The sequence below is a fragment of the Thunnus albacares genome, chromosome 7, assembly GCF_914725855.1.
Source record: "Thunnus albacares chromosome 7, fThuAlb1.1, whole genome shotgun sequence".
Taxonomy (NCBI): domain Eukaryota; kingdom Metazoa; phylum Chordata; class Actinopteri; order Scombriformes; family Scombridae; genus Thunnus; species Thunnus albacares.
This window is the reverse complement of record NC_058112.1, coordinates 30,827,399-30,846,766: the sequence shown is the minus strand read 5'-3', so window position 1 is coordinate 30,846,766 and position 19,368 is coordinate 30,827,399. Positions and strand designations below refer to the sequence as shown.

Genomic DNA, 19,368 nt, shown 5'->3' with positions numbered 1-19,368 from the left:
AAATCTTATTAAAGGAGCAATAATTTCCAAAGTGACCACCAGCACATTTATTAGAGGGTCTGAATTTAGCAATTGAGACCATAATGACCCGTTGAGGAAAAAAAAAAAAAAAGATTGACTTAGTATTTCTAGAGAGAAGTTGAGGCTACTTCAACAGATACTTCCACATCTGTTTCAGCCTCAAACTGTGGTCGTTTCCACTTTGAAACAAGATATGGAGATATTCAGAGCTATTTGGTCAGTGGATCAGACATACTGACATACTGAAGGGAGGAGTAGTACAAGTGGAAACAACCACAGCGAGATGAAGAGCTGCAGACCACAATCTTATTGTACTTTCTGCCAAACTACACACTCGGTGTGCCAGCAGAGCTTGACTGCTCACTGCATAACTCACCACTACTCCAAATAATATATAAATATCCTCTCAGTCTGGATGGAGGACTGAAATTGAGAGAATAAGATGTGTTTACAGATTTACCCAGCCTGCTGTGGATGTACTCTGACAGTAGTGGTTTCCCAACCCAAAATAACACTAAAGCTCACAAAATGATTAATGGATGAAAAAAAGACACATCTGTTGCACAAAGTTGTTAATTCTTCAAGTTTTTCCTTTTGAAATAGTGCATATTTTCATCTTTTTTGGCCTCTGAAATCCTTCAAAATGAAACAACCTGAGAAGAGAAATGCACTCTGCTTTGAGGTGTTGCAGGCCTTTAAACCAAAAAGGTGAGAAACTACTGTGCACATCACTGATGCCATGTCCTCCTGAACATGGGATGTGGAATCAAAACCAACCCTCGAGAAACACTTCAAATCACTGTCAGCTCCAGAGGTGCTGCTCCTGGGGCCAGTTTGGCTTTAATCAAACTAAACTTTCATCTAAGTCTGACATCTTATTTCATTTGCTGCACAATAACCTCTTTTTTTCTGTAAACATTCTTTGTTTTGGCATGTTTTTCCTTTTTATCAGACATGGGATAGTGAAGATGCACAGGAAAACGAGAGAGAGAGAGAGAGAGAGAGAGAGAGAGAGAGAGAGATGGGTCTGACATGCAACAAAGCTCCCTGACTGGAACTGAACCAGAGACATTGGTTATGTGCAGTAACCACTCGGCTACCAAGACACTCCTAGCTGCATAATGATCTTAACTAGAACTAATTTTCTATGAATTCTGGGTAAATTAAGCCTTTTTTTTTTTTTTTTTTTTTTTGGCTGACTGAGCAACCACATCAAACCACTCTTAAACTGAACTCAACAGTTACAAGACATTTTTATGTGGAAAAATCAGCGAAGAATGTAACAATAATAGAAAAATGAAAATTGATGGGGGGGGGGAAAAACGTGATTGAACAAGAGCATCAACAGTGTTCAAAAAAGGTATAAAATGTGGTAGAAGATGCAAATAAAGAAATATTTAAGAGTCGGGGGCAGGCTGGAGAAACAGCCATAAAACCTCTTGAGTCCTTATACAAACTTTAAAAACTCCAATGCATTTCCATCACTGTAGGGTGCTGGAGAAATACAATTTACTGAGCTTTGAGAATTTTAGATTATTCTCAAATTTGTGCCTAGTTTATAAAATTTTAAACGCTCAGTAAATTCCATTAGATCCTCCAGAGGGGGTTGGGTCTTTTTTTTTTTTTTTTTTTTTTTTTTGCTTTTAACTGTTTGTTGTTGTGCTGTTTGTATGTTGTTTTTTTGTTGGGGACTACAGATGCAAATTAGCTTCAAGCTAACTCTGGTGCAGTGCATCTTTAATGTTTCAAACTGCACATTGTCCCATTCAATAAATAAATCAAATCAAAGCAATCCTAAAACAGGAAGGGGGACCATAAGGAAACACATAAATGGTGCTGAAGATGTTGGTGGTGTTGTTACCATGGAAACTTTGCTCTTTAACTCTGAGTTTGTTAAAATAAGGCTCTTCTTTATTTTTGTGAAACAATCTAATTTGCATCAGACTAATCTAAGAGCAAAATTAAGACGTACCTACCACATGAGACTCATCTAAACTGGCTCCATAGTTTAGAGTATGTGGATCAGTGGTAGTTAAATACAGGCCTGTGGGTCAAATCTGGTCCTCCAGCAAAAATATTCTCCCTGATGAAAGGTAAAGTTTTTACTTTTAAAGTTTACATCAAAACTTTTACATAATGTTTCACGAATCTACTGTAGAAAAGCAAAATAAATCCCAATGAATAAAAGCTTGTTCTAATCCTGCCCTCACACCACGAGAGGCCTTAAAACCCTGGTGTCACTGTGCTGTTTGAACACAGCATGCTGCTGAAATTAAGTCTAATAAACCCTCCAGAAATAACATTTGAATGTGTGAATTTTAACACTGTTTTAATTCCATAACTTTAGCCTGTTGGACCAGAACACATTTTGTTCTTCACAAACGCAAACAGGTGGCAATCTGACAGAAATAGTATGTTGATGCCATTTATTTCTAACGATGAGATGCAGCTGTTTTCATGTGTGGATCATCAATGAAGAACGTCTCAACACAGAACTTATATACGTGTATGAGTCATTTTTAGAAAAATGAGTATTAAAATGAGCAGTTTGAGCTCACTTACTGATGGGAAACATGACATCAGATACAATCCTAAACTGTGTTAAGTCTATTCTATTTTTAAATGTATTAAAAGAGATAACCTACAAATATAAAGGCCTGCATTCCTGGTTAAGAGCCTCGCCCAAAGAAAAATACTGAAAAAACCTCATTTCTGACCCCTGATGTAGTTTAACATTGAACAAAAGTGATGATTCTGTAGTGTGCTCTGATTGTCCCAAAATATAATGCTGACCGTGAACTGACAAGTGAAAAACTGCACAAGTAGAGGGCAGCGTTACACGTCTTGTAGTTTACAGCTGCTGGAATTTAAGAAACAGAAGAAGAAAAACAGACAAGGGGACAGTTAGAAAAAAAACCAGCAGGCAAATGAACCGCTTGTCCGAAGTCACAGATGATATGACGTCTGTCACGAGAGGTTTTGTGTCGTTTCTGTTTAGTATGAAATGTGTAAGTCAGCTTGTAACTGCAAAAACATTAAACTGTGATGAATATGTAGTATATATGGTGTAGAATTAGTATGAAGTATGAATTTGGAATACAATAATGTTTAACTATATCACAAATTGGTATTGTATACATACATATTCAATCATTAAAAACATTTAATAGTAACTCATGCTGTGTCTCACTTCTACACTAATTGTATACAGTCGGTATTAAATACTGATCTTTATAGTTTACTGTTTTACAGTTAAGAAATCCTGTTTCTGTGTTTAATTTCAGGCTGAAGCCCTCGATTCCCCGAATCTCTAACGGATCTGGGGAGTGCAAAGTTAGCTTTACCAATAGAGCTATATATGTTCATATTCATCGACATATTTATTGGAAATGGTCCTTTTTTAAAGCAGTTACTTCAAGGACACAGACCTGAGTCTATCAGTTCTGATTTAGGGCTGCAACTAGCCATTATTCATTATTGGTTAATCTATTGATTGATTGGTTGATTGTTTAATCTTTAAAACAACAGAAAATGGTGAAAAAATATCCACCCCAGTTTGCCAGAGTACAACGTGACGTCTAGATATTCAATTTACTGTTTTATATAAAAGAGAGAATTCTGAGGAAGCTGAAACCAGAGAATTTTAGCATTTCTTTCTTCACTCAAATAGATTAAACTGCTCAAGTTTGATTCTCCTGCGCTTGATGAAGGGCAAATTTGGGTAAATGCTGCTGCAAATGTTCTGATGGGAGCAGATGTCAGTGAAGTCATTTGGGAGACGGAATAATTTGGTTACTCATGCACAGGAAGCAGAAATAAATGAACCGCACAGCGGTTCTTAATGTCAGGCGGCTCAGGATCAATGGGACGAAAAACTGTCTGCTTACAGTCGATTCACGCCGTCATCGGCTGTGTGGAGGAGAACGTCAGCTGAATGACAGAGCTGAGATCAACCCGTTAAAATATAAAACAGACTGAGAGAGGCCGCAGCCTTCAGATGACGAAACCTTCATTTATGACGAGCTTTATTTCAGATGTTCTGTCTCTCTCCAGCAGAAAGGCATCTCAACAATCTTTCACTTATGAATAGTCAATCATGAACGCTGCGAACATGACGAGGCCGAAATTAAACTGTCAACTCAAATCAGATCCTTTGAGTTGATGTGAGAACGTGTACGCCTGTGTGAGTGTGACCTTTATTTTATTCATGAGAATAAAACTGAATGAGTTCAGTCTGAGCTGAAGAGTTGTCATTTAAAACTGAAGACAATAAGCCCACATTCAAAAGGGAGGGTTTTCAGTTGTTCATCAAAGCTAACCGTTAAAGGAAAATTGCAGCATTTGTCAACTTTACTATCCTTATATATTTTTGTTCAGTATGACTATTGGTCATAACGCTCGGCTCCAGAGTCTGTGCTTCCCAAATCACAAAAATATGAGAACACCAACCGGGTTGATAAATACCTCGATTTCCTCTCAAAGTAAGTTAAACAACCTCAGTGTCTAAAATAAAGTCTGAAATAAATGGTCCATACTTTTTTATTCATTCAAAGCCTCCCAGTATACCAGAAACCAAATTCATCTCAAAGTTTGGATGTAGTAAATGAACTGGCTTATTTTAGTCATTCAGACTGTTAATATCTCAACAAATGTTTGATGGATTGTTATGAGAGTTTCCAGAGGATGAAACCCTACTGCTCCTCTGACTTTTCCTCTAGCACCACCAACAGGTTGACATTTATGGTTTCAAAGGATGTGGCTGACAGTTCTCTACATGAGATTTGTTGACATTAAGAAAAATATAAAGAGCCAAACCAACACTGAATGGATATACTTACAAGTTGTGTGTGTGTGTGTGTGTGTAAAGCCTGATATATCTTATACCTCCGTTGTTCAGTGGTTCAAACTGCTGCACTGGGTGACATGTTCCTTCATCATGAAGAGTTTGGTCATGTTAGTTTGTTTAGAAACGGCTCCAAAGAGTAATACCAGCGATCACAGTTTCAGTCTCAGGAGAGTAGTTCTGTGTAAGGCAGACAACACTGAGCATGTGCGGGAACACTGTTCTGTTCACAGCTTTGCTTGCTTGTTGTGCTACATATCACAAACTCTTCTCTTTATACTACACTGTACATTGTAAATGACTTAAGTAACTTAAGTGACCAAATACACACATCATCTATGATGGTGAACATGGTAAACATTATATCTGCTTAACATCAGCATGTTAGTATTGTCACTGTGAGCGTGTTTTTTACGGTAATTTCAAATGTTTTAACTCCTGGAGTGTCCAGGCTTTTAAGAGGAAACTAAAACTTTTAGTGCCATTTAGGAGGAGTGGTGTCTTACTGGTAAGATAAGATGCTTTGTGAACCTGGTCCCAGGTGATTGGAAGGCCAAGGCATATTAGTCACATCATTTTGATACTCCTCATGCCCTGTATGGAAGCATGTTTCTCCACTTGTTTGTTTGTTTTTTTTTCCTTTATCACCCATCTGTTATAAATAACATCCTGATATCTGTTCCCAGGGCTTCCAGTCCAATTTACACCTTGATTTATGTTGTTCTGCTGACTCTCACACAGCTGCCATTGCCATATGACCTTAACAACTGTCAACCAATCATGTGCGTTACATTTTTCCATATGTGTGATTGATAAAATACTTTAATAATGATGATTGGGTATACTATTACTAGGTTATTTTAGCTTAGTCCATAGCTCTTCTGTATGTTGTTGCCAGGGTAAATGTCAGAAAGGTGGCGATTTAACGCCCAGTTAACTCAACTGTTCTGGCTTCTTTATTGAAAAGAAAAAGAGAAATTACTTTAGACATTCAGAATACGTGTATAAATAACCCTTAACAATACTTTTCTTTTTATATTACACCAGGAGTGAACAAAATGATGTAAACCTAGAAGCACTGTTCAGTTTTCCAGCTCCGTGGCTGAAGCAATGGTGAAAAGGGCATTATGTTAATCTTGTCTTTCACAGGTGGGTGCGCACAGAAATTAGGTGAAAATGAGGTGAAATGTTTCTCACCTCCAGGGAAGGATTAGGTGAAGGAAACGACTAGAAACAGGAGGAAGTCTGACACCGGAGCAGTTGTAAAGGCTGATATCTGCTGTGCCTCGTGCAGCGGTCACATCATCATTTTTTATCATTCTTAACACCTGAGAAATGTGAGAGGACATGTGAAACACAGTCCTGGTGTGGCTTGTTGAAGTCTGCAAGCCAAAAACTAAGTGTTATAACCGTGTCATTTTCTCTCTCTGTGAAGCTGTGTCCTAAAATATAACACATACTGACATTATGTATTCTGTATAAGTTTGGTGATATTCTTTATTTTTCGTAGCAATTCCCATTTAAAATATCAAAACCAACAATGCATTAATCTACTAACAAGTATTGTCTGTAATATGTTATTGCTCAGTACCACAGAGCTTGGTTGTTGTCCAAAACATGTCAGTGAGTCACACTGTTGCACTGGGTGACATGTTCCTTCATTACCATGAACACACAAACTGTAGTTTATTTTCACTCAATCCCACACTCATTGTCCTGCCGCCAGAAATACTCACTAGAACACCAAATGAGGAGTCATCCATCACTGAAAATAGTCCCCAACAAATGCACAATTTCCTTCTGTTTGTTAAAAACTTGTAGGTTTATGTGTTTTTTATTGGATTTCATGAGGAAATAGGAAACATGCAGAATAAAAGCAGATCAGAAACGGCTCGTCTAAATTGTTGTAACATTTGTGTTTTTGAAGACACTGACAGCCTGTTGTGGTGTTTCAGTGAGAGTATTTGTGTGTGTCAGTGAGTTAACAGAGGAGAGTCTGATGGTTTATGGACAAATAAATGTTCCTGTTACATATAAGCATGAAACCTGAAAATATAAAGGACCGAGAGTAGAGCCCTGAGGAACCCCACAACTGATTATTGACACAGTCAGTCGGATGATTATGTTTCTGTATCTGTGGATGTCTTGTTCTTCTGCCTTCAAGTGGCAAATTAATTTAACTGCCATAAATGTTGTAAATATTCACTAGAGCCCCCAACAAATCCACTGTTCCCTCCTGTTTGTTTAAAAACTACAGTGGCGAGCTGTTACAGTTTATCCAGAGATTTTTATTCTACAAACATACTAACATATATAATTAGAATTTTTTTTAAACATTTATTATTTGTGTGAAACCTTTAAATCTCCATGAATTATTCACCTAGGAAATGAATAACAATCTATATTTAGAATGTATGAAAATGTAAATAGGGATGAAATCGAAGGAAATCGGGTGAAATGGACTTCAGAGAAATCATAATAAGGAGAATTTAGCTCCAGACTGATAAGTACAGATCAATTAAGATAAGAAATTGACTGCAAATCAGATCAATGTCAGATTTATTCTTGTTGTTTTGATAAATATACATTTTTAAAAAAAGGAAAAAGTGGTGTGCAACATCCCGTCAAAAGTTCAAATACTTAAAACTGCTATTTTTAATGATGCTGCTTCAGTAACATATTATTCATCATGACAACAGACGGGTTTTCATCCAAATGTAGCGCAAATTTTAACAGAATTTCTCAAAACTTGGCAAAAGAAAATTCTAATTAATGCATGTTTCCATCCACGACTGTTCTGGCAAGTCAATTTTACTTATATAGTCCAATATCACAAATCACACTTCATGTATCCAAATTGCACAAAAACAGTGTCTGTCTCCACAGTAAATCACCCGTTGAGTGTTTGATGGTTGTTTATTTATGCTTTAGAACGTAACCGCTGTGAAACGATTACAAAATGTTATATTTCTGTCATTCATGGGCTTTCTCTCTCCCATTTTTCTTAAAAATGAGTTGGGGAAACCCACAACAAAGCCTAACCTCCTCTCTCTCTCTCTCTCTCTCTCTCTCTCTCGGCAGGGATGTACAACTCTGACCATGACATGCAGTAGCAGAGCCCAGAGGCCCTGCAACGCTGCTGCAGAGTGGAGCGACTTGCTGTTTGCTTGTTTTTTTTCCCCAATTTTATGAATATTAAATGTGTTGCATGTTCAAATTTCGACAATGCACTCCCTTGAATCCCCAGTAATACATCCATCAAATGTGAAGAAGATCGGATGAACAGTTCTCGAGATATGCGAGAAACATACATACAAACAGACAGAGAGATTCCTTGCTTTATATAGAAAGATTATCTGTGCTAAATATGAGACTGGTTGAGTTTACTTGTGTAAGACGTGCAATAAAAATGAACTTATTTGCATGAAAGACAATGTGATCATTTCAGAAATGTTGCTGACGCTGGGCTGCCTGACAAATTTTACACTGGAGGTTTTGTTCTGAAAGTGGAATAAATAATATTAAGCTGAAGCAGGGAATTATCATTATCTGAGATTAGCAGCTGTTTAGAGAGTCGTTGCTTTCTTCCAATAAAAGGTTTTAAAACGATGCAGATGGTATAATAACATTTTATGTAACACTCTGTGGTAACGTTCTGGGGATGTTTCTAGCTGGCATGGATATAAAGGACTCTAGGCTCCCTGAGACCATCCGCATCCCCTGCCATGCTGGAAACGAGGTTGGCTTCTTCCGAGAAACAGCAGGGGAGAGAGAGAGAGAGAGAGAGAGAGAGAGAGAGAGAGAGGTCGGGGAAGGAGGCTGACCGCTCTCTTGCTCCGCTGCAGTAAAACAGGTTTGGCTGTCAGCTGCATCTGTGGGATGACAGCTAACAGACCATTTCCTGCCAGAAAATCACAACGCAGCCTCACATGGGAGCGAACTAATAACTTCCAATTCTCGTCAACAATGAGATGTTGGTAATTGTTTTTAGTCTGTGTGAGGTCATAACAGAGGAAGGGGATAAAAATAAATTCCCGCAAAGACAAGTCATCTCCAAATCATCTGCACGATGACAGTACAACATTCCCCCCCCCCCAAACACACACTCAGGCACATCTGTGCATGCAGCTGTAGACTACAGCTCATGTGCTCTTATAACAACTGTCAGCACAAATTTCTCTCTGTGGTCATTTCACAGATGAGTTTAACTTAGATCAGCCAATCTAAGCCGACACCTGATTCTCACGTGGTGACTACACAAAGGCACACAGGTTAACAACAAGTCCAACATATTAAACAACAAGCTCTGTCATGTCCATGCACTCCAGAACGACACATTAATTTATTCAGCCTTTTATTTCTACAGGGTGGTCCAGTGAGAGCAGAATCACTCTCTTTATGCATGGGTGCTTCTGTTGTTCACACTGGACAAAACAAACAACCATTAAAATTTGAAAAATGCAAATAAGAGAAATGGATACAGTGGTAACTGATAAACACAGGAGTAATCCAGCAGTAAATAAATTAAAATACAACAGTAAGGTTTGATTAGGCACAAAAATGACATGAAAAGACCTGTCTTAAAGGATAAGGCCTGCAATTTTATATTTTTGTTGTCAACAAATCTCATGTGTATTTACAAGTATTGTGTGTATCCAAGGCCTGATATATCTTTTTCCTTTTGTGCTGCAGGCTTCTGTTGATTAAAAACATGTCAGTGAGCTACATCGCTGCATTGGGTGACATGTTCCTTTGCCACAAAGATTACTGTCAAGGCAGTTTGTTTAGAAATGGCTCCAAAGACTAATAACTGCAATCATGTTTTCAGTCAAAATGTGGATCCTTTTTACAGAGTTTTGCTAGCTTGTTGTGCAGCATGACAACCTATTGATTTGTGCTTTATGGTACATTGTAAAGAACTTTAGTTTAGGCTTTGAATGCAAACACAATACTTATAAGTAGGATGAGTTTATTGTAGGTTTGACTCTGCACATGAGATTTGTTGACAGTAAGAAATATATGGAAAATCGCCAGCAAAATTCTTTAAGGTTAAACTATACGTTAGGTTCGTTTTTAGTATGTACAGTACCTGTCAAAAGTTTGGACACAGTTGCCAATTCTCTTGAATGAGAAAGTAAAGAGGGACAAATCTCTGTCTTCCAGTAAGAGTTACAAGTTACTCTTATTTAGTCCTTCTGCAGCTGCAGCAGATACATTCCTCCTCCCTACATGTTGCACCATAATAACACCACCTGATTTCCTCTTTTGCAGCGTAAATATGTCGTTTTTGGGTACTTGCGGAAACGACAATCTCCGTAGTGATTTTTCTTTAGTGAACATCTAGAGGAAAATTTAGATGGACAACTGCTGTCTAATTCTCAATGGATTGTGGATTAATTTAGTCCATGAATCTCTAACGTCAGATAACATCACTGAGGTCAAACAGCTAAATCAACCTCTGAACAAGGTTTGTTATTGGCTGCTTGAGGTTACTGACCAATCAGGAGCTACAGTGTTTGTGATTCCACAGATGCTGCAGCTCCTATAATAAAACTTCACATTAAAACAGTCATGAGTTCATTCGTCCGTCCATCAATTTATCGTTTAGTTTTTATTTGTGGATGAAAAATGTCAAACATTTCATCACAGTTCTTGTTCTGAGTTACTTTAGTCTCAGTTTTATTCTCGTCGTGTGTCCAAACCTTTGAACCTGTGAAGACCTCGAGAGCTGAAGTCTTTTTTGTTAGAATCCAAACAGTGGCTGCAATTATTATAGAGATTTCTAAACTTGTTGAGGGGAAACATTATTTATTTAGTTTTGTTATCTTTTGTGAAGTGCTTGAATCAGACCTGCTGTTGCCTTTAACTGGTCCTCGACAGGTTGTTGTTAAGAATCCCTCGTGTGTCTGGCTTCAGGATTTGTTTTGGATTTGACTGCCACGATAATTTAAAGCAAACTTTCTACAGTTTAGAGGGCACAAATCCAACAGTTACCATGGTTTCCACAAAGTAAAAGAAAAGCTCCACAGGCTGCTGGACCTCCTGTGTGCTTTTGCTGAGTTTATTCCTCCTTGATGAAAACGTCGATCTGCAGGGATCATTTGTCTGGCCCTCAGCCAGCAGGTACTCTCTGACCGACCGCTGCGCTGCACCGCAGGAGAAATTACTGTCAAAAACTATAATGGTAGCTTCAGTTTGTGTATGCTTTTTTAGACATTTGTGTTGACTGCTCCTTACCCTTCAGCTTTAATGCTCCACGGACAATGAGATGCAACAGCTAAAGGACACTTTGACTGAAAGCAGAATAGAAAAATAACAGTTCCTTCTTCAGAAAAACTTCCATCCAACCAGCGACAGATACAGCTGTGAAGACACCTTTTTCAGTAATCTTCAAGCTGTGAGCACTTCCAGCTTTTGTCTTCAGCCTGCTCTGCTGTTTTTCTATTTTTATCTCCTATCAGCTGATGTCCATCCCTGTGGGCCAGTTCCCACAATCCACCTCACTGCCTCGGCCGGATGGATCCGGAGGATGAGAGTCAGGGGAAACTTCCTGCAACGTCTGATCAGATTCCTATATTTTCCTGTTAGTGTTGTGTGTTGGCAATACCGCGGGGAATTTGGCAACATCGCTGAAACATCTGTGACAGTTGCACGATGGAGAACATGAACACAGGATGCATGTTTAAAAAGATAAAAAAAAAAAAAAAAAATCCTCAGCCAGCAGTGAGTGCTGCCAACATCTCAGGAGGAGGATATCTCGCTCCTTCAGGTAAGACTGCAGCTGTAATCATCTTGCAGTTGCTATAGTAACCTAGTTTTATTTAAAGCACCTTAACATCCATAGAAACTTCTTAAAACTACTGTTGCAGTATAATCCACTTCTCCACTGTCCGTTTCTTTTTAAGGTTGTTTACAACAAATCAATATCTAACTTCCATTCTTCCCCGCAGCTTCTTTCCACCGTTTTCGCTTCTCTCTTATTCTTCCTGTTTTTATATTTTTTATTTTGGAAAGCCAAGAGATGCTTCCTTTTCTTTTTTTTCCCCTCAGCTATTTCTCTCTCTGTCCTCCATCAGAGGTCCTTTTTGTGGATATAAATTACACTTAAAATATCATAAATATTTAACATCATTTTCTGGCTGATGAAATCAAGTCACACAGCCTCTGATGTAAATTTGTGAATCTCCAGTCGGTGCGGTGGGGACGACCTTTAGAAAAAAACTCCTTTTTTAAACAAAGGACAGTTACATCATGATGTCTTACTGATGACACAATGCAGCACAACCAAGTCATCTGTTGTAAAAAGAAGAAAATCCATTAAAACAACTTCCTTTAAAAAAAAAAGAAAAAAAAAAAGAAAACGTGCTGTACACAACAAGAGTTTAATAAATAACAACAGAATACAGCAACTTTGTTAGTAGCTGACCTTGATTGACCGTGATTTACATCCAGATGTAATGCAAATGTTAACCAAATTTCCAGAATATTCACATTTCCATCCACTGCTGTTGTGTAAATATTAGGAGATAAACAGCAGGTGGTGCTAATTCTCCAATCAGTGCCATTAAACCGTTGCAGAAGAAGAAGACACAACGAGATGCCGTCATTAAAACAGTGGCGGTCAAATCTCAAATGCTGGACAACTTGATACATCACTTCACTGTACGGTATCACTCCGCCCAATATAAACTATCCTAAACACTACAAGCACGATGCAGAGTGTTATAAAGTTCCCAATTTACATAAAAAAATAAAGGATATATCATTATCAAATCACAAACCATTCAATCAATTCATGTGAAACATCCCGACAGCCACTAACAACATAAGATAATCTGCAAAACAAACATTAATAACAGGTGAACTACACAAAGATTTGGTGCCTGAGAATGAAAATAAGATAAATGCAAACAAAACAAAACATGTAAAATGAGTTTTGTATGTTTTGTTTCCACTTCATTGACGTTTGACCTCAGCTTAATCAGAATTTGATCAACTTTTTTTTTTTTTTGCTTTCAATAAAATGTTTTTGATTGCAGCTCTGAAGGTTTGCTCTTTATATATAAAAGGTAAAAACTAACAGCAACAGACAAAGCTTCAATAGCAACAGTTTGCTTCAGATGCCTTTTTAATAACAGCAGAGAACAAACACTCGTACTGTTCAGAGACTGAATGCTGTTTAAACTAGAAATCTATTGAAGCTTGAGAACAAGCGGCGAGTTCGAGCCAACAGGAAGCACAACTTCACCCTTTGTCAAAACTCTTTCTCTTCAAATTATCCTAAAAATCAGTAACTTGTTCATCGTCACATTACAGCAGCAGGGTTTGATTGACTGATCCAGGATTAGTTCAAGATAATCACAGCTGGTGAGGATTGGGACAGAACGCTGGCTGACCAAATCATTATTTTATGGTCAAAACGCCGTCTGACAAAATCGACATAAATACAAGTTAATGACAACGGCTGTGTTATAGAAAATGATTGATCACAGGAAGTTATCTCTGGTGTATTTGCTGGTTACTCCACAAGTTCAACCTCCATTCAGTCTCCTGCTGCTCTGTGATCACATACACTGTGTTTGAATGCTGCCAAATTCATAATATAGTTGTTCTCATTTACACATTTTCCTCTTCTGTTGTCAGATAATGGAACGAGAATTAATTGCTTCTTAACTGGATATTGAATTTAACTGTTTGTGGTGTGACAGCCCTCTCTCTTTTTTTCCCATTTTCTCTCTTTCACTCTTTATTTATCTGCCTCTAGTTCTCTCCAGTTATACTCTTGTTGTTTTCTTCCAGGAGTGGAGGGTTAAGAGGTCTGTCAGTTGATCGGCTGCACCTGACGAGGGAGCGACCAAAGGATATAAAAGACCTGCTGTCTCTTCTTCTCTGCTTAACAGCAGCAACCGTCCACATGACTTTCACTTTAGATTAGTTTGCTTTACTTCTTTTACAGCCAACATTTCATGCATCCACACATCTATTTTACACCACTGATGCCTAAACATTCCCATATTTAAATATGAATTGTTATGTTTAGTTAAATATCTTTTTGCACCGTTTATCAGTGTGTGGTCTCTTATTCTGTTTGTATTTATTGTAACAATATTTATGCTAATAAAAGGATAGAAAGGAAGGCGTAGTGTTATAATCATGGCTCAGAAACACTACATGTTAACCAGTCTCTCTCAAGTTGCACTGTGGTGATAAAATCTTCATTTTACAATCACATCATCTGACTAAATCAACATAAATCCATAAATCCACATAAATCTATTCAGCCATACTGACATTTAAAATGAGGTTTGTCCAGCATACAACGTTGTTTCACAACACTCAGTTTTTGTAAGATTTACACATCGGAGGAAGTCTGGACGGAGGGCTGACTAGACAAGAAGAGAAAAATGTGTTTATCAATTTACTTGAAGTACAGTGAATGTTCTCTAAATCTTAAATTGCAGTCTTGAGTTTTCAGTCCCAGTTTAAGGAGTAAAAATTGGCCCTGGTTGCAAAACTTTCTGGTCCTATAATTGGTCGCCCACGTCTCTGATTTGCTCAGACAGTTTCAGGCCGGAGAGAACAGGTCCCTGTTCATTGAAAGCTGCTAAGTGGAAACCAGCCGATGGTGATTAAATCGGGCAGCTATAATTGGTGAATACGAGCTGCTGCATGAATGTTTTAAAAAAAAAAAAAAAAAAAAGGACGAGGCTGAAAACACGCAATTAGCAAAACGTCCCCTGAAACTGGACTTTAACTTCAGTCGCTAAATGATTTGTCCGTGATTGTTAGAGGTCCGTTTCTGAACCAGCATGAAGATTAAAAGAAGGGAGAAGTCATGTAATTCTGGCTTTGGACTGAGTTGACAGCAGTGTGCAGCAGCAGGAGCCTGATGGAGACGTTTTACTGAGCAATCTGCCGTCTTTTTAAAGGCAGCAGCTTCTCATATTCATGAATGAAGGAGTCCAAAAAGAATAAACTGCATCTCAGCTGCTGTCTCACAAATATTAATATTTATGAAGACAGAATGAGTTGTCAACCACAGGGCCACTGATGTGATGGTTTCAAGAGTCTTGAGATGAATAATGGAAATAAGTATTTCTAGTATACAACCTCCATTATTCTGTTCTAATTTTATGTTACTGGCCTCAAGCCTACCTGGGCCAGTAGCAAGGTTGCATCACAGTCCTGGATGGCTGCGGAGACACAAGTTTATCGATGTGTGACCAACTCAAGCGTCATTTTGTTCTGTCTCGTCAAAACCACAATCCTTTTTAAAGGATGTTCAACTTCAATATCATCCTCATGAACAAACAATGTATTTCTGTACCGTTTAACTGATACTGCCCTTTGTATCATTTCAATCACGTTTCAGTCACATCATGTAAATATCACTTCACATTCAACTGGTTTCCACTCCTAACAGTGTGGTTTACTGTTATACTGACTGAAAATAAGCCATTTCAAGTACCAGCATTTTTTAGCCCTAATAATACTTTTATATAAATGGAATAGTATTGCATAGATGCACCGTCAAATGCATGAAAACAATAAAACTGCAATGTCAAACACAAATGCACAGATGATAAAACACTATGTGAAATCACAATAAAACATCCCTACGCACATATTTCTCCTCTCTCTAACACCAAGTTAGTCTGTTTACATGAACTACATCACCTGGTGGCCGCCATTATCAAAATTACGGCGTTGTTACGTACAACAAACAGCTCATGGAATCAAAAGTAAATACTTTCCCCTCACATGAGGAACTATAAATCTACTGTACTTTAGTTATTTTCAGAATGCAGTTGAAACAAAAAACTATTCTCTCCACACTTGCATCTCAGTTACTGTGATGCTAGCTCAAAAAATACACTCGACAGTAAGGAACAGACACAAGTTTATCGATGTGTGATCAACTCAAGCGCCATTTTATTCTGTCCCTGACGTGACCAACACGGGCTTGAGTGGGATGTTTCTTACTGGACCTGGTATTACAGTGACACCTACTGTCATGTAGATGTAACAACAACAACATTTAACCCAAATGTATTATGTCACTTGCTATTTACATGTCAGTTTTTTACTACTTCTAATAGAGGCTATTTTTTTTTTTTCCATCATTTCAGTTTTTATTTCTAATTATCAAAGAAAAAAGGGATAAATCAATATGAAACTCACCTCCATGGATAATCATTTCAATGTGTTGCTTTCAGTCCCTACAAACGTATGGTCTTACTACGCCTTGCGCTATTTTCGTTTCCGTGGCAACCTGCCAACAGTAAGCTCCACATACTGTCTGCTGTGATTGTACTGCTGTCCAACTGTCAGAAAAAAGAGAAATACCAGCTTAATATTTGTTTCTTTTACTTCTATTAAGGCATTTTCATGTTTGAAGAATATGTCTGACTAATGTACTGCCTGCTACGCTAAAAATAAATGTAGGAATGTGAAATGTTAGAACATAACAACTCCTTAACAACATATTGAATGTTCTTAAGTTTGTTTTCTGCCCACATGCTGAGCTTCTTGCAGAGCTGTAATTATCAAACAGTCTCAGTAAAGATCGGAAACAGCAGGCAGCTTTTGTACAAAGTCTCACAGCAATGCATGTGATAGTCGTTGAGATATTTCAGTCTGAACCAAAGTAGCTAAAGATGGACAGTCCCACATAACCGTCCCTAGAGAAGTAATTAAAAATGAATAAACAAAAGTATAGATTAACTGTCAATTTTGTCACATTGTCCCACACGCCAAGAAAAGGTTTCTAAAGCTCCCCTCCGAACACGTTACGACATCAAAACAATATGACAACAGCATTAAGTCCCAGCTCCATTGCTGCACCACCTGAACTTGTAACCCTTTTGGATGAATATAAAGCTGAGATAGATCAGAAACAGAGAGTTTTTGACTGTACAACATCTAATTTGTCCCGTATTTTATGGGCTTCCTAAAATCCACAAATCACTGATCAACCGCCCCTCACACCTACTGTATCAGCGTTCTCACAGAAGCCCTTTCACAATATCTGGATTGTTTTTTTTCTTAAGAAATTTGCTCCCAATCTTCCCTCCTATTTAGGAGACACAACAGATATTTTGAAACTGTTGGATTCTTTTAACAGCAACAAAGATTTCATTCTTGTAACATGCAAAGTCCAAAGTTTGTGCACCTGTATCCTTCACGATGTAGAAGCACTGTTATATATTATTATTATTATCATGAAACACGCCCTGTTGAGGTGCTACCGCCTAATGAATTCTTGTCGACCCTCATGGAAATAATCCGATCTAAAGGCGAGGTGTTACCATGGCGAGTTCCTTTGCGCCATCATACATGTATTTAGTGATAGTGAGATGATATGCTGCAGCACATCATGGCTCTACTGCATCTCCTTCCCAGAGAGGAGGTGATATTGTTAACAAACTGCTAAGAGAAGCTTTCTGGATAAATACACTAAACACAGTTGAACCACACGGACTTAATCTCATGTTATCTGTGATCTATGTCCCAAGAATAAGATATTGACAGTTACCTTGTATTTCCTGTGATGGGTAATGTGGTTAATTGCTGTTTCACATTGTAACACCTCTCCTCTTTGACTGAGTGCTGTCAATGTATTGGTTTACTGATTGATTATCTCCCGTCCTGTTCTGTGTATGGAGGAGGTTATTTTTCAATCAATGCCATTACTGTTTTAAAGATGCGCTGCACATCGAAACATCAGTAATTTGCACCTTTTAATAAATTTCTAAAGTGAGTCGTGTGCTCCAGTATCTTCTTTGAGAAGTGAACTGTTCTTTTATCCTTCTCAGAGAGCACAAGAGACTCTTTCAACTATGGCATAAAAATACTCTTTGAATAATAATTCATGGCTAAAATATTTTTTCCATTAAAAACATCCACTTAGCTTGTTAGAAATTCTTTTAAAAAAAAAGACATCTCCTCTTTCTCCCTCATGTAAAAACACAATCTTTGAATATGTAAATATTGTTCTTTTCAAAAGTTGAACTGCAGGACAAAAGATGTCTCCTCCTTCACTGAAAAGTCCGTTCTCAAGTTTCCACATCAAACTTGTGTTTAGTTTTATACCGAACATGTGATTTTTAGTTTACCTGCAGGTTCTGAATTGTTAGTCATTAGAATAAACTTTATTTGTTAAGTTTTTTTTGGTTGTTGTCGAAGTCACAACCTGTTCATAACCTGAGGGAGCAGAACCACAAGATATCAGATTTAATTAGTTAATGGTTGACGTGTAATGAAGTTAAATCCTTAAAAGTGTAACGTGTGTATTTCCTGATGATGTTGCTGTGTGTGAGTTTATTGTTAATTTATCTCTTCAGAATATTTCCTGTGAGGTGGAAGAGATTCAATCATTCACACTATTTCATTTCCTCCTCTGTTGATTCTGGTTGTGTTGTTATGATTTTCTACACTGTTCCCCCTGATATATTAATGTTTTATTTAGAACTGACTAATTCAAGCACCTTGTTTGCAATTAATTTTGCACTTTTCAGCCCATTTACTAGAAATTACATGTATTATATTTTCACCATTTGGGCTAAAACCTGCAAAAACAACACGATCCATTAACTGTATTCCAGCTCAGTAAGTTTACACAACTGTTTCTGCTCTCTACTGCAACACCGTGAGGTAAAGTTAAAGGATAAGTGGTGATATTCTATATTTTTCTTATTATCTGGAATTCCCACTAAAAGACCAAAACCAACAAAGAATTTATCTACTAAAAGCTCCATTGTAGTCTTAAAAACTATTAAAAACACATCAATGAGCCACACTGCTGCACTGAGTGACATGTTCCTTTTATTATCATGAATTCACACACTGTAGTTTATTTTGAATCAATACTGTGATGGTTTGACCTTGTTGTTTGTTTTCACTGGTGTCAGCCAGGTCTCTCTCCTGGCATTTCCAATTGGTCAGAAATCGTTTTTATTTCTTTTAAACAGACTTTACTCAACCCTCACGAAGGACACAGGTTTATTAAAGTGGCTACAATCGATCTTTTTTATAACAACATTGTATAATCTGTCAGTGTGTAATGTGTTGGTTGTGGCTCGTAGTGATGAACCTTCAGAGACTCTGCAGCTCCTCTCAGTTTCCAGTCTGGTCGCCAGAATAAAACGTTGGCATCGTACGTTTCTGCAAACCATATGTACGTTTCAACACGTGAAATACGCGGCATATTAACATTTCAACAATACGTATCATATCAACATTTCTGAAGTGACGTAGTTCATATGTGATCTATATGAGTTGATCTTTCCTATATAGGAGGAGGAGCGGCAGGTGGATGGTTAGTAAGTTGGAAATCAGCAGAGAACACGGTTCGAGACCACCTAAACCAGTTCCCGCTTCCTGTTTCAACCGACAGAAGCGGGTGTTTTTAGCGAGACGTCAGGACATTTGTTTTTTTAAGTGAGACATCGGCTGTTTTTTTTTTTTATTTTAACCCAAACCATGATCTTCCCCTAAACCTAACC

General features: G+C 37.8%; 1 long non-coding RNA gene across 1 annotated transcript; it reads right to left on the bottom strand.

The window, feature by feature from the left end:
• Positions 1-1,788: 1,788 nt before the first annotated feature.
• LOC122985231 lies at positions 1,789-16,348 on the bottom strand. The gene is made up of 3 exons (XR_006404083.1): positions 16,046-16,348; positions 6,062-6,192; positions 1,789-2,104 (listed from the first exon to the last, which is right to left on the bottom strand). It is a non-coding gene; the product is annotated as an uncharacterized LOC122985231 (long non-coding RNA).
• Positions 16,349-19,368: the final 3,020 nt, after the last annotated feature.